We start from the raw sequence: 16,624 nt of genomic DNA, 5'->3' as shown, positions 1-16,624 counted from the left end.
CCACCGCCCTCCCCGCTCCAGCCGAAGGGCAAGGGGTGAGAAAGCATCTAGGGGGTGTGGTCACCCAGATCAGTGGAAAGAGGCTTCGGAATTTATCCCTTACCAACTATTGATCTAGCTTTCCTCAGATTGCAAAGGAAGGTGCCCACTGGAATCCGGGTCAGGTTTTATTGGTATGACAAGTCATTGATCCAAAAACATAAAGAAGTCCCTGGAGACATTCGTTTTAAGGAAGGTGCAGCTGTTCCCAAGGGAAACTTTAGGAATAGTTGCATATAGGCTCATATGGGATGGATGTAGTGTGGCACCCAGAGCTACAATTAACCACCACGAGGGTGGGTTTTATGGGAGGTGGGAAACCCCCAAGCCAGTTCTAATCACTAGGGGGTCCATGCTAGGAGCGGAGCGCAGGACTGACTTGTAATCGTCAACAATGTATCTATTTTCTTGGCAAGTGTGACAAGTCCGAATTCTCTCACGGTGCCCTCAGGCCGGCCTTTGCAAATTGCTGCCCTCCCTCCAGCCCTCCCAGCTCTCACTTGGGTCGCTAAGCTGTAGACGGTCGGAATGCCTAGGCTTGGGGGTGGCTGCCAGGATAAAGTCAGTTCAGGCAGCAGAGATGCCTTCTCCCGGGCCATTGCCACCGTCGTCCTCTCCGGTCCCAGCTCATTCCGGGCTCAGTCCGGTCCTCGTGGAGCCACCCCCAGCTCCCCACGCGGGGCCAGCCCCTCTGCCAGCTCCTGCCTGTCCTTTGGGCTGCAACTAAAACGCGGAGAAGTGGACTTGGCAGAGAGAAAACCCCTCCGTGGCTGCCAGCGCCGGAACTGGGCATGCTCAGTCGGAGAGTAGCTCGGGTCCCCTGTAGGAGGCTCTGGCTCCCCAGCCTCTCCGCTCCGCTCCGCTCCCCACCCCCGCCCCTCTCCCCAGCCCTGCCTGTAGTAGTTACACACCGCGCTCCCAGGGAGACTGGGAACATGGCGCTGGGAGCCGTGTGAGAGCGGGGAGGAGGGCATGCAGCCGCCGCTTTGCTGACAGCCAGCCACCAGGTAGGGGCACGCCGCGAGAAGGGGCGGGAGGCGGCGCTCCGGGAGAGGCGCCCGAGGGGCCCCGGAGCATCCTTCCGTGCCGGAGTCCGGGCACGGAAGGAGGCGAGCCCGGTGAGAAGCCAGCCCTCTGACAGGGCAGCCGTGCGCCGCCTGCCCCTGGACCGCCCGGCACGAGCGGGCTGACACAGGTAGCCCTCAGCTTCGCCCCAGCTTCGGCCGCTCTAGGAGAGGCGTAGCTCTGACCCCTGGGGGAGAGACGGGCATGGAAAAGCCCGGATAACTCGCGGAGCCGGAGCGGTGGCACCCCGCACAGCTGCGGAGCCCCCGAACGTGCCAGCTCTTTGTGTCCCCGGGAGCCTGTGTCCGGTGTAGCGGAGGCTTGGATAGATGCTTCTCCGGAATAGCGCCGGAGACGTGGCCAGACAGAATCCGCTGTGGGTTTTGTGTCTTCGCAGGTGTGGACTGAAGCGAATAAGGGATGTGGGGGGAGTGTTGGGGGGCTTTCCTTTGTTGTGGTGTTACGTGTGTGTGTGATTGCCAAGAGCGCCCGGAAACTTGTCATTTTGGGCACGTGTGTGGACCACAGTCCGGGGGATGCTTTCTCCTCTGAACTCTGCCCAGGATGATGTGGAGCCTTGGATTCCAGGTGGGCAAACTTCAGTCCGTCGGGGAAGAGCATCAGTGCTCCTCTGAGGCAGGCGGTGCATAGCCATGGGGCTACACGTGGGATAGCAATTCAGTCAGCCCCATAAAATTTCAGTGAAGTGGATGTAACTAAATGCGCTTGTGTATCATCTCAACGGATGGTTGCCCAAAGAGAAATGGTTCGTTTTCAGTAGGTGAAGAGACCTAGGTTTTTAGCCCAGTTTTGACACTAACTGGCTGCATGACCTTGGGGAAGTCACTTAACCACCCAAGGCCTGAATTTTCTCATTCACAAAATGAAGAGTTTATATTACATGATCTCCAGGACTTCTTGTAAAGAGTTCAAAAATCATGTGAATCTACAATTTCAACATCCATATAGTACAATAGTAGTTATGTCAACTTACGTTTGGCTAGATCTTATAACTTCTCAAAGCTCATTCTTATCTAGTCTTTCAATCTCCACAATCCTGTGAAATAGACTGGGCTGGTAAATCTAGACATTTTATTACTTAAAAAAATAAAAGAGTTGGTAGAACTTAATACTGTCATAAGTATTTGGCTTCCAAAGTGACTCTAAAATGAATATTGTTAAGTGTGAAGTATATAATAATATATATGTATGTGTGTCTATATACATATATATATGTTTTTTATCAAATAAAATATTAAAGTTTGAAGAAAATATGATTAGCTCAGTTAAGCCTTGTGTGTATTTGGTGTAGTAATATTTTGAGAAAGAGTGCCGAAGATAAATCTGAGAATGCTGCTGAAATAAGAGGTGGTGTCAATTTCATCAATAATATTAATAGTATAACAAAATATTTTATTTCCTAATGAGAAAGGGCATGAAATGATTGTATTTGCCACTTCTCCCTGTATAAGTTTTTGTTACTTAGATTTGCAGAATTTTAGAGCTGTAAGAGACATTAGGGATCATTTTACCCAAGCTCCTGATATTAGCATAATGGCTGTGGTTTTTAGTATGAAGTGAATATGAAAGTCTTTGAAGTTCCTTTTCTTGGTGTATTCCATATGGTGAGAAATCATGATTCTGCCACAGCTGGATTGATGTTATTCTGAGAAGAGAGTTTAATAATAGCGATAGCATTGGCTGACCCCCACAGAACACAAAGTCTGATGACTGTGATCATCGAGAAGAAATAATGAAACATATTTTTCTTAATATCTTATGCAGCCTTCTAGATGATTAGTTATATATATATATACATTACATATGTTTGAAATACTGCTATAATGTACTTATTCAGCAGTCTGTTTTCCAGCAGCCTTAACTAGTAGAACCTAGATAAGAACTAGATAAGACTAGCAGAAACCTAGATAAGAGCTTGTAAAGTGGACTCAAAATGTCATATTGGTTAAAAGAGGTTTGATAAAGTCTATGCAGGAAAGCTCTTGACTACTTATAAGAGAGCTGCTCAAGTCTCTTTATGCTATAGCTTTATAGTTTTAGATATAGTTCTGACAAGTTTAGTTATCTGTGTTTCCAAAAACTTGTTGCTAATTTTTGGATGGTGAGAAAATAAGTGGAAAAAAACATGCAAAGCAGACCTGAGAACTCAAAAAGCGTAATGATATGGGCCATTTGAGATAGGCATGAACAGGTAGTGGACCTCCATGTCTGTGTCTCCTTATTGATGTTTATAATGATGGACTTGAATCGCTAAGAAAAACTTTAATTGTTTTTGATGTATTTAAGAAAGCCAAACCTTTCAGAATCATCAAAGCAAAGTTCTTAAAAACATAGGGTAACTCACAGGAATCTTCCCCCCAAATAGATTTTATTTATTTATTCTGTTTTGCAAATCAGAAATAACTTAGAATATTTTCTGTAAGATCCCAGAGAAGGACCAGTGTAGGCAAAGGCATTGAAACAAGAAAATAGGAAGTGTTACACCACTGAAAAGTTGTTCAGTTTGGCAGGAATGTAAGGTGCATGGAGGGGAGTGATATGAGTTAAGGGCAAAAAGGCAAAGTACCAGATTGTAGAGCATAACAAATGCCAGGCAAAGGAGTCTGACCTTTAATTGGTAGGCAATAGAGGCACCAGTGATGAGTTGTGGACACAGATATAATGTGACCAGATTTATAAGTCAACAAGACTTTAGTCTAGCAGTAGTATGAATGATGGTTTAGAAGGAGGGGAGAGAATAGAGGTGTGACAACTTGTTTGTTGTTCAGTCATTTCAGTTATTTCAGACTCTTCATGACCCCATTTGCCATTTTTTCTTGACAAAAATACTGGAGTGGTTTGCCATTTCCTTCTCCAGTTCATTTTATAGATAAGAAACTGAGGCAAACGGTTAAGTGACTTCCCCAGGTTCACATAGCTAACAAGTGTCTGAGATCACATTTGAACTCAGGTCTTCCTGCCCAAAAAAAAGCTTGTTAGGAAAATATAATAAAATTCCAGGTAGCAATGGCCTTGTACTAGGGTGATAGATGTGGGAGTAGAATGGAAGGAACTGTTGGTTGCCACTAATATCAAGGAGATAACTAAAGGGAGAGAGGAGAGAGTTAATGATAAAGCCAATATATCACACTCAGGAGTCAGTGATGTGAAGGATAGAAATGGTGACCAAGAGGAGCAGTAGTAGCGTCTTGGATCCAGTAAAATTGGTTACATGGAAAATAGTTTTCAGCTCTTTTCTGACTTCACTGAAGGATGGACAATAGGAAATAGACTTTAAATGAGTCTGGGGAAAAACTTAAATAAGATTTGAGGTAGAATTTCCTGATGAGGAAATTGTTTAGAGCTGGCATGCACCAGAACTCCATACAGCTGCCAAAATGATTTTCTTAGGGAACAAATTTGTGTTATTTTCCTATCAGCAAACTCAGGTGGCTCTTTGTTACCTCTAGATTTGAATGTATTATCCTCTCTTTGGTATTTAAAAACCCTTCAGTACCTGGCCCCAACCTGCTTTTCCATACTCATTATATATATGCCTTTCATGAACACTACGATACAGTCAAAGTGTCCTTGGGGTTTCTCAAACACAGTACTCAATCTCTTCTCTCCATGTCTCTGCACTTGCCTAGAATGCCCTCCCCATTAGACTTTTAGACTCCTCGGTTTCTTCAAGGCTCGATTTAACTCCTGTCTTCTACAAATATGTCAGTTCTTTTCTGATTACCACCCCCACTCCATGCCCAGCACTACTGGCTTCCCTCACAAAATTATCTTATATCACTTTTGAATGTCCACATACGCAAACGTGCTGTTTTTCCTGGTTAGATAGCAGGCTAGATAGAATTCTTTAGATATTTTTTTCATTTTTTTTGACTTTGTAACTCCAGTACCTTTTATAGTATTATCAGGTAGTATGGTCTTAATAAATGCTTATCATTTGATTGATTAGTTTTGGAGAATTGGATTATATGAGTATGATTTAGGAATCAAGAGACCCATCCTAGACCAGTAAATATTTAGATGAAGCCTATCTGTTGGTCAGATGATAGCCACATGTTTCTATGGTTCTTTTTAATGGTTCATTGAGGCATATGCTCTAGTAAATAGAGCACCTTAGCTGGAGTTGTGAACTTGTGTTCAAATTCTGCCTATGATGTTAAGTAGCTCTATTAACCCCAGCAAGTCACTTGATCTGACTTTTAGCTCCCTTATCTCTGGAATGAGTATGTGGAGTTCTAAGGATAAATAGTAAAGTATTTTGCAGACTTTAAGTGCTGTATAAAAGTCAACCATCATTGTTGATAAACTTTTATCTATAGTGCTTTTGCAAGTAAAGAAAGCAGTAGTTTTCAGACTGAGATAAAAAAAATCAATGCCAGATATTTCGCTTACTAAAGCCTTATTTATACATTTTTGGGGACTACTGAACAGCATCAGTTATGAAGCAGATGACTATCTTAGAAGCGTACATTCTTTTGTATGCTACGGAATCCCTTGGTAGTATAAGATCCATATGAGTATGACATATAGGTTATGACATTTCTAGGAAAGTGTTAGATATTCTGTTAGGATTCAGTGGTTTTGGAAGACTTGAAATGAATCAGCCACTTTGACTATTCAATGTAATACTCCCTATGTTTAGACAGATTGTCAGTTTAAAAAAGGAGAGTTCCAGTCATCCCATTGACTGGCTGACGGTGTGCAGTGTGATAATTGGAGGAGTAAATACTTAATACGTTAGTGCTCATGTCACAAGCATGTTGACTTGTTTTTAAAACAAAAATCAGTTATCAGATTTCTTCTATGATGATGCAGTATAAGGGTAATTTGTATATTTAATTATAGGAGTACCTGGACGGTGAAGAGTTCTTATATTCTCAGTTTCTTTATACATATACAGGTTTCCTTGCTATCTATCTTTCTCCCCACCTCCCCCTCTAGATTTGTTGTTGTTGAGTTGTGTCTGACTCTTCCTGACCTTATTTGGATTTTCTTTGCAAAGATGCTGGAGTGGTTTGCCATTTCCTTCTCTGACTCAATGTACAGCTGATGAAATTGAGGCAAACATGGTTAAGTGACTTGCCCAGGACCCTACAGCCAGTAAATGTCTGAGGCCAGATTTGAACTCAGGAAGATGAATCTTCTTGACTTCAGATTCAACGTTCTATCCATTGTGCCATCTAGCTGCCCCCATTATTTAGATAGTAGTATTTAAACAAAGAGTTTCAGAGTCAGAGCCTGGCATATAGTAGGCATTTAAAAATGCTAGTTGACAGACTGATTTTGGGGGCGGGAGGAGATGGATATTAGGGAGAAAAGTTAACTTCTCCATGTCCATCCCTCTCCTAAAAGTATGTAGGGCAAGTTGCCAAAGCCAAAAAGTGACTATATCCATTTTGCAATTAAAACTCAGCCAAAGTTGGCAATGTATGAGCAACTTTTGCAGTGTTCTGAGTGGAGCATTATCAGCTCACATTTTGGAAATGGATATGGTAATTTGCTGATTTCTATTTTTCTAGTTAATTGTTTTTCACTGACCACAATTCAGGATAATACGAAAGCATTTGGACTCAACTTCTAGCTCAAGAGATTGAGAGGGGGAGGGAGGGTTAAAAAAAAGCCAGAGAGCACTGGAAAGGCAGAGTGGAAAATTTATACTTTGCTTAGAGCAAAGACTTTCCCTATCCAAGAATGAAGATATACAGGCATGAATTAACCTACCAAAAAAATGGACTGGGAAATGTAGAGAATATAGAAACAAAAGGTATCAATGCTTTTTCTTTTTTAAAGATGGAAGAGAGCTTAGAAGTCATCTAATATAACCCTTCTCATTTGACAAATAAAGAATTTGAGTCCCAAAGATGGGGCTTTTGGTCATACAGATAATAACAAATGTCAGTGCTGAGACTTGATCCCAGATCCTCAGACTCCAAATCACTCATTTATTATATTACTTTCTGCCACCATCAGGAAAGCTTCCTGAAGTAGGTAGAATTGGAATTGGACTTTAAGGGAAAATTGGGATTTCTCAGGCAAAAAGAAAGAAGGAAGGAATTCTGGGAATAAGAAATCATCAGACAATCAATAAGCATTTATTAAGTGCCTACTATGTGTCAGGCCCTGTGTGAAGTGCTGAACAGCCTGAGCAAAGACATTGAAGCAGGAGAACATAGGTAGGTCATGTTCATGTAAGATTGACTTGAGCATAAAATAAATGGGTGGAGATAACCTCAAAAGACAGAATGGCACTGGATTGTATAATGTAGGGTCTCAAATACTGAGCAAACATTTCTTGGTTGGCAATAGGGAGGGAGCTCTGGAAGGACTTTAAAAAGAGAAGTGGATAACTGTGTTCTACTCTCAGATTGTATTGTTTTTAAGGACAGGGACCCTCTTATTGACACAGAGGAAAAGGACTAGACCAGGCTTGTGAGTTTATTAGTATAGGTAACCTGAAGAGGGAACTCCCTCTACTAACATAGTTTGGCTCCTTCTCCACAACCTCTAGTCTTAGGGAGTTGCCTGGAATAATGTGAAATTAAGTGATGTGCCCGTGTGTCAAAAGGCCAGATCTTCTTCCCTCCAAGGCAAGTGTTTGACTCTACCATGTTGCCTCTTACCTGGCACATAGTACTTAATATATATTAGGCATTAGTTTTAAAAATTCTTTCAAAAAAATAAAAGGACTGAGTGTCACTCCCTATGTTGTATACAACCAGAGACCTCAAAATAATTATGATACTACCTGCCATTTGTAAAGCATTTTATAATTTTAAAAATGCTTTCTTACATGCTGACCCATTTCGTCCTCACAGCAACATGTTGCGGAGGGGTAGATATTATTTCAAGATTCATTAAGAGCCTTTATATTTGAAAGTAATATACTTGAATTTGGGGATTCAAAGATAACAAAATGATAAAATTTCTGCCCTCAGGGAGCTAATATGTTTTTGGCAAGAGGCAGCATGAACATAGATAAGCATGATATAAAATGAGGAAGGATTGGGGTAGAAAAGATAGCCAGGCTAAATAATGAAGGAAAATTTGAGGGACGCAGTTAGAGCAGGTAGAATTTTCTTGTTATGTACATGAAGAAATCAAGGCTCAGGTTATGTGACTGGCCCAAAAAAAGATCTAATGAATCCTGGTTCTGTGCTCTTGCAGGTTTGTAATTTTGAATATCACATTAATCTTGTTTTTGTATTAGGATATTTTAAAAAAGTGAACAAAGACAAAAGGAACAGTGCATTCTAAACAAAACCCATATTCATAAGTTTCTAATTTCCACCATTTAAGCAAACCTAATTGAACTCCTTCCTATATATTCCTACTAAAATCAGGAGACATAATGATGTTTTGAAAGGACTTAAGAGGTCAAGGCACAGTTTCTCCACAACAGGCATGGGAAGAGAAAATAATTTAATAGTATTTGCATACATGGTCAGAAGGCCAAGTGTACCCAGGAAGCTGAAGAAAATCACAGGGCAGGCTATAAGCTCAAAGGGGGTAAATAAATGAATGGGGTTTTTGATAAATGATAGGTGGATAAACATGTGGTCACTAAAGATGTTAACACACCCACTGCTGCATTTCCTAAACCGTGATGTGAACGTCCTTGATTGACCACATGCTTCTACTCTGAAAACAATTGATTTTTTTATGCTGAAGCACAGAGTGTTATTCAGTTCTGCTCATGTCGGTGGTACCCTTGTTTCCATAGTAACTAATGTACGTTAAAAAGAGAAAAGAGGATGGGAGATTTACTAAAGGAAATGAAACAAAGTATGTGACCCAAGTAAGGATTTCCCAAAAGTGAGATCTAAGGCTTTTTGGAGTACAAAGAGAAAATATTAGAAAGGGGAGAGGGGTCCTTTAAAGATATAACATAGTACTGAGAGCAATTGGAGGTGAACCCTAATTATTGTATCTCTAATTAATGCCAATTGAAATCCTGAGTCTTCAGTATCTGTAGAAACGACTTCATGATTGAACAGGAAAGTTGTAGACTTATTTGCTATGCACAATCAGATGTTGGCATCTACCAGTTCCAACATGTGAACATAGGTGAGGCAGAGTATCCAAGAGAACCTGGTTCTTATCTTGATACGTAAATTTCTAGGATTTTCAGTACAGTGTGGAATTGTACTTGGAAATGGGGAATCCTATTTTCTTTCCCTCTATCTTAGCAGACAGGAGTTCAAAATATGTATTTCATAATAGATAGAAGGAATAAGACTGTGTCCCCCTATAGCTTTCTCATCTTTGGGGATGTAAGGTGCAATTGATGTACATTTTTCATTACTGCACAATTTAAGTAATAGATTGGAATTATATTTTTTAGTACCCATTAAAAAAGTAGAATAATATAATCTTGTATTTGACATGAACTTCAGAGGGCATCAATCTAATTGTTTGGGAGAGTGACAGAAAGCTTAGTACTTTATGTAGGAGATGCAGTGAATGTTGAATATAAGCTTCTTGAAAGCAGAAATTATTTTATTCTCTGTATTTGTATTCTCAGCACCAAGCATAGTGCATGATACATAGTAGGTGTTTTATAAATGTTCAGTTATTTTTCAGTTGTGTCCAACTCTTTGTGGCCCCATTTGGGGTTTTCTAGGCAAGGATACTTGGAATGGTTTGCTGTTTCCTTCTCCAGGATTTCCATCAATGTTTGTCAATTAATGGATTGATAAAAAAAAATCCTATTCCATTTTTTTTTATCAGCTCTAGTTGTTAGAAAAGTATTCTTTATATATGAGCCGAAATCTGTGACCTTGTAACTTATGCCCATTGATCATAGTTCTTCCTTTAGGAGTTGCGTGGAATAAGACTGACTTTTTTTTTTATATAAAAACCATTCAAACTATCAAGTCATCTATTATGCACCCTCCCTTCCTTCACTTCTCTGAGCAAAATGCCCACAGTAATTTCAGAAATTCCCCTATGCATGTCTCGGTTGCCCTCATGGCATTTCAGAAAGAAACATTTTCAGAGTCTACTATTAGGCAAAATCAAGAATAAAGTTTTCTGTGCTATTTCACACTTTAGTTAAAATGTATATATTCAGAAACATTTGGCGGAAAGTTTTTACATAACTAGCTGTACTTTAGCACTAACTTTCCAATAAAATTTAAAGCATATGAGGATTATAAAACCTTCCCCCTCATGCCTCATTTGGAATAACCCCAAAAAAGAAAAACGCCCATGAACTCCTTGGAGATAGATACCGTATACCTAAAATAAGATGGTGTCATCGTTCATAAAACTTCTGACATCATCTGGAAAATATAAACTGTTCAAGTGAAACCTAGACTTCTGGCAGTGAAGCATCAAAAAATCTAGAAATAATATATATTGTGTAGGATAGTTAAAGAAGAACAAAAACAATTAATATATTCCTCACAGTGAATGAAAATGATGACCTTAGCATGAATTACATGGCAATGTTGAGATGTAATGAAAAACTAATGAGATTGTAATCCAGAAGTTGTCACTGGCATTTTTTGGTGTCATGGGATAAATGGTTGAGATTTCTCTTCAATCTTTCAGATTTCATTCTAAAACTTTAGTTGATGAAGGGTTTTTATTCTACTGGAGCCAGTGTATATAGTGATTTTATTTGTCATTATCAAGACATTATTTTTTTCCTTGTTCTGACTTTGGACTCTTTCAGTTGGTGGGATAAAAATAATATAAGAACATGAATTTTCAAGACTCAGCTGAAATTATAGATCTAAGAAGTATTGATGTGAAATGATGATGACAATAATAAAATAAGTAAATATTTGTTTTATGTGAGTGAGGATAGTGGTTTGTTGTAAACTTCCCCTCTCCTTTTAATGATGTTCTTTATCTGGGTCAAGCTAATACAAGAGTAATCAATTTTCCACCTAGAAGTGTCAGGGCTTATACAGTTCACTTTCCAGTTCTTTCTCTAACTGAGAATAAATGCCCTGCTTCAGGGTAAAGAGAAGGACAAATTTAAAAGACAGATGAAGAAAAGAGCAGCTAAATTCCGGAATCATCCTTACATAAATTTAAAATTTGGAAAAAATAGAATCTCAAATGAAAGCCTAAAATAAAATGTAATTTGCCTCTATAAAACCCACATGGAATCCTAACCCATTACTAGCCTTTGTGGAGCACAATATGACAATTTTTGTTCTGTACAAACTGGCTGATAAAAAAGTTGAGTAAGTTGTCTCTTTAGTGTGAAATCAGGATATCAAGGATGCCATGGGTGACATCATGGAGCCATACAGTTATGCATCTCTCAAGGTCTCTTTCCCTTCATGCCTCCCCACTTCACCTCAAAAAGAAGAAAATCTTAACCATCTACTTGAACTTTAGGTGCTGTTTGGGGGTGTTCAATAATTAAAGCTGTAGCTGTTTGCGAATATTGAAAAATGGATCATAGTTAAGTGTGAGTTTGATCTTGTGATCAGCCAGACTGGGTAAAATACTCGCTGGGACTAAGGCATTCACCCATGTAATGCAGTTTTGTGCTTTCAGGGCATTTGAGTACCAGTTGGTAAACTGCCTCTCTCCCAAGACGTTAATGGGACCCTGATGCCCAGACGAATGTACTTCACATGGGTGATCAATGTACTTTTTCTGACTCTTCATAGGGATATATTGAAAGTTGGGAAATATTTAGAAAGGGAAACAACCAAAAGACTTTGAGCATCTGTGTGAGCTTCAGGCAAATGACTCTCTGAAAATTAAAAAACAAAAGAAAGAAAACAGAAAACCCAGAGGGATGATTGGGGAAGAAAGATAAAATAAACACCGAAAAGATCCTTTTTAGATGAAATATGTGAAAATGAATTCTTGAATATGCTGTCACTGGATTTATAGCATGTTCCAAATGGCTCTATTGATCTTAATAATAACACATTATGTAGTGATTTTCATTTTGTAAAGTGCTTTCCTCCAAACAATCCTATGAGGTACATATTGCAGTTATTGTTTTTCAGTTGTTTTTTTTCAATCATGGTCAATTTCTTGAACCCATTTGGAATTTTCTTGGTAAAGATTCTGGAGAGATTTTCCATTTCCTTCTCCAACTCATTTTACAGATGAGGAAACTGAGGCAAACAGAATTAAATGTCTTGCCCAGGGTCACATAGCCAGTAAGTATCTGAGGCCAGACTTGAACTCAGAAAAATGAGTCTGCTAGAGTCTAGACCTGACACTATCCACTGAGCCACAGTAGTCATTATCTCAGTTTCATAGATGAAGAAACTGAGGCTTGGAGAGGTTAAGTTACACAGTTACTAATTACCTGAGTCAGTAATTGAACTTATGTCATCTGATTTCAAATCTAGCTCTCTGCCTACAATGTCACACTTTCTCCTATTAGTGAGACACTTTCAAGCAGTAGAGCATAATGGAAGAATGACCAAATTTGAAATCAGAGCATCTGGGATCAAATATTGGGACTTATGCAACCTTAGATAAATCATTGAACATCTTTGTGGCTCTCCTTCCTAATCTGTAAAGTAAGGAGGGTTGAACTAGGTAATCTAAGGTTTTATCCCCACCCAAAATTCTATGTTTTCACTTAGATTTCTGGGAAGATAAATTATTTTACAGCTTACCATTGGCTTTGAAGAATTGATGAGTGGCATTGTAAAAGATCAGTTCAATAAAGACTGTGCCTACTATATGTATGATCCTGGAAGGATAGATAGAAAACTGCACAGTTCATTCTCTCAAGGAGAGAACATGGCAGGGTGGATAGAATGTCAGACTCGGAGACAGGATGGTGTGAGTTTGAATTCTTTATCATATATTTACTAACTGTATGACTATCAGCAAGTAACACAAACTCTCTGAGCTCCAGGTTCCTCATTTGTAAAATGGGGATAGTACCAGCACCTCACTTCCAGAGTTATGAGGATCAAATGAACATTTTGTGTAAAGTGCTTTGCAAACCTTAAATACCACATTAGTTAAATACCACATAGTTAGTAATCATCAGCCTCATTGTCATTATTATAAGGAATTTGCATTCTACTTGTATGCATATGGTACGTATGTGTTACTGTTCAGTCATTTCCAGTCATATCCGAGTTTTTGTGACTCCATTTATTTTTTTCTTGACAAAGATGCTAAAGGGTTTTGCCATTTCCTTCTCCAGCTCATTTTGCAGATAAAGAAACTGAGGCAAACAGAGTTAGGTGACTTGTCCTGGGTCACACAGCTAGTAAGTATCTGAGGCCAGATTTGAAGTCAGGAAGATAAGTCTTCCTGACTCCAGGCCCTGAACCCTGTTCACTGTACCACCTAGCTGCACCTAACTACTACCACAGTCTGCATGATTATAATACAATGCATACTGTGATGAGGCAAAGGGGATATTCATACAAAGTGTCATCTCTCTTTCATTGGGAAGATTGGGGGAACAGGTTTCATGGAAGGCTTCATAGAGAAGCCAGCACCTAAGCTAGGCCTTCAGAAGGGGGCAGTGAGGAGGGGGTACCCTGTAGGCATAGGAGGAAAGAGTACATAAAGACAGAAGCAGGAAAGGACATGGATTGATTAGGAAACAACTATTCTAGTCTGCTTAGAATACAGAGCAAAGAATTCATGTGAAATAAAATAAAACAGATTGGAGCCAGATTATGGAGGGCCTTAAAGTCAGACAAAAAAGTTCATATCTTATCTTATGGTCTATAGAGGCAGTTAGGTGGCACAGTGAATAGGCTTTGGGATTGAAAGTCAGGAAGACTTGTCTTCCTGACTTCAAATCTGGTCTCAGACACTTGCTCCGCCTGTGGCAAGTCACTTAACCGTATTTGCCTCATTTCCTCATCTGTAAAATGAGCTGGAGAAAGAAATGGCAAACAACTTTAGTATCTTTGCCAAAAAAAGCCCCAAATGGAGTCGAACATGGCTCAATAACATCTATAGGGAGCTATTGAATGTTTTCTTTCTTTTTTTTTTTTTAAAGCAGGGAGATGATATGACCAGTTGTATGCATTAGGAAAATTATTTAGGCAGTCTGAATAGGAGAAAGGGACAACTCTAAGAGATGCTGAGATAGAATTGATAGGATTCGATAATTTATTGAGTATTAAGTGTGAACGAGTGGAAAGATACAAAGATACCTACAAAATGATTAGATTTCTACTGGGCATATGCGTTATATACCACAAAGGTAGAGTATGTTAGATAGGGCCAATAGACAGATCCAGAAAACTCTTGGGTGAGTGGGAGAAAGGTGTTTTTGTAAACAGAAGAAGGTATTTAGGGAGGACCAACAGGAAAGGAATCCATATTGGAGGTACTTCAGTACCTCCTTGTGAAGAGGAAACCTGATGGAGTCAGACTTGCTACTTTTCATATCTGGGCATCAGAATTAGTGACTGACATAGTGAAGGTTCTTGGGAGTCCCAAGGTTCCAACGGTTATTGATAATCCCCTTTTCATGTCCACATTGCATATGGCTGGTGGGAACAATCAGTATTTGGGTGGTAGGTACATGGAGAAAGAACTCTTATGATCTCTTCTGTTTCTAGGGAAATGCTTGAAGAGAGTCTATAGAGTAGTCCCAGACAGTGGCTAGAACTACAAGTTAACAATCATTCTCATAATGCCACTGGGCTTCATCAGAATGAAGGATAAACCATAACAAGACCTAGAATAATTCATTATATTCAGTAATCAGTGCTTGTAGGTGGCCAGCACTTAGTGTTAGATTTTTCCTTAGCTGCCTAAGCTCCTTGTAGCACCCACTGTGCAATATTCTGCTTTTCTAAGGCCAGCTCTACTTCATGATCCTACTCCATTTACTGCATCATCTACGTGCCAAATATTATGGCATTATAAAATATTGAAACAAATACCTTGATTTTTATTGAACTTCTCTAGTCAGGAGAAACCTACTACTTCATGAATGAACACATTTAACTTCTGAATCAATTAACAATTAATCAATAAGCATTTATTAAGTGCTTACTGTGTGCCAGGGGAGCTAGGTGGCACAGTGAATAGAGTGCCAGACCTGGAGTTAGAAAGACTCCTCTTTCTGAGTTCCAATCTGGCCTCGGACACTAGCTGTGTGACCTTGGGCAAGTCACTTAACCCTATTTGTCTCAGTTTCCTCATCTGTAAAATGAGCTAGAAAAGGAATGGTAAACCACTCTGGTATCTTTGCCAAGAAAGCTGCAAATGAGGTCACAGAGAGTCAGATATGACTGAAAAATACCTGAACAGCAACAAGACAAATGATCCAGGTACTGTGCTAAGTCTTTTTTTTCTTTTAATTAATTAATTAATTAATTAATTTGACATTCATTTTAACAAAATTTTGGGTTACAAATTTTCTCCCCTTTTATCCCCTCCCCCCCCAAACACCAAGCATTCTAATTGCCCCTATGACCAATCTGCTCTCTCTTCTATCATCCCTCTCTGCCCTTGTCTCCATTTTCTCTTTTGTCCTGTAGGGCCAGATAACTTTCTATACCCCTTTACCTGTATTTCTTATTTCCTAGTGGCAAGAACATTACTCGACAGTTGTTCCTAACACTTTGAGTTCCAACTTCTTTACCTCCCTCCCTCCCCACCCCTTCCCTTTGGAAGGCAAGCAATTCAATATAGGCCAAATCTGTGTAGTTTTGCAAATGACTTCCATAATAGTTGTGTTGTATAAGACTAACTATATTTCCCTCCATCCTATCCTGTCCCCCATTACTTCTATTCTCTTTTGATCCTGTCCCTCCCCATGAGTGTCGACCTCAAACTGCTCCCTCCTCCCCATGCCCTCCCTTCCATCCTCCCCCCCACCCTGCTTATCCCCTTATCCCCCACTTTCCTGTATTGTAAGATAGGTTTTCATACCAAAATGAGTGTGCATTTTATTCTTTCCTTTAGTGGAATGTGATGACAGTAGACTTCATGTTTTTCTCTCACCTCCCCTCTTTATCCCTCCACTAATAAGTCTTTGGCTTGCCTCTTTTATGAGAGATAATTTGCTCCATTCCATTTCTCCCTTTCTCCTTTCAATATATTTCTCTCTCACTGCTTGATTTCATTTTTTTAAGATATGATCCCATCCTCTTCAATTCACTCTGTGCACTCTGTCTCTATGTGTGTGTGCATGTGCGTGTGCATGTGTAATCCCACCCAGTACCCAGATACTGAAAAGTTTCAAGAGTTACAAATATTGTCTTTCCATGTAGGAATGTAAACAGTTCAACTTTAGTAAGTCCCTTATGACTTCTCTTTGCTGTTCACCTTTTCATGGTTCTCTTCATTCTTGTGTTTGAAAGTCAAATTTTCTTCTCAGCTCTGGTCTTTTCATCAAGAATGCTTGAAAGTCTTCTATTGCACTGAAAGACCAATTTTTCCCCTGAAGTATTTTACTCAGTTTTGCTGGGTAGGTGATTCTTGGTTTTAGTCCTAGTTCCTTTGACTTCTGGAATATCCTATTCCATGTCCTTCGATCCCTTTATGTAGAAGCTGCTAGATCTTGTGTTATCCTGATTGTATT

At 39.6% G+C, this 16,624-nt stretch overlaps 1 protein-coding gene across 1 annotated transcript in view; it reads left to right on the top strand.

The window, feature by feature from the left end:
- Nucleotides 1-875: 875 nt before the first annotated feature.
- The window catches only part of PAK5 (p21 (RAC1) activated kinase 5), a 330,539-nt gene continuing 314,790 nt past the window's right edge, over nucleotides 876-16,624 (top strand). The window contains exon 1 of the mRNA XM_072634449.1: nucleotides 876-1,046. The gene's annotated coding sequence lies outside the window, so the exon portion shown is untranslated. The remainder of the gene's footprint in view (nucleotides 1,047-16,624) is intronic.

The sequence above is a fragment of the Notamacropus eugenii genome, chromosome 1, assembly GCF_028372415.1.
Source record: "Notamacropus eugenii isolate mMacEug1 chromosome 1, mMacEug1.pri_v2, whole genome shotgun sequence".
NCBI lineage: Eukaryota > Metazoa > Chordata > Mammalia > Diprotodontia > Macropodidae > Notamacropus > Notamacropus eugenii.
Note: the sequence above shows the minus strand (reverse complement) of the source record. Positions and strands in the feature narration are given on the sequence as shown.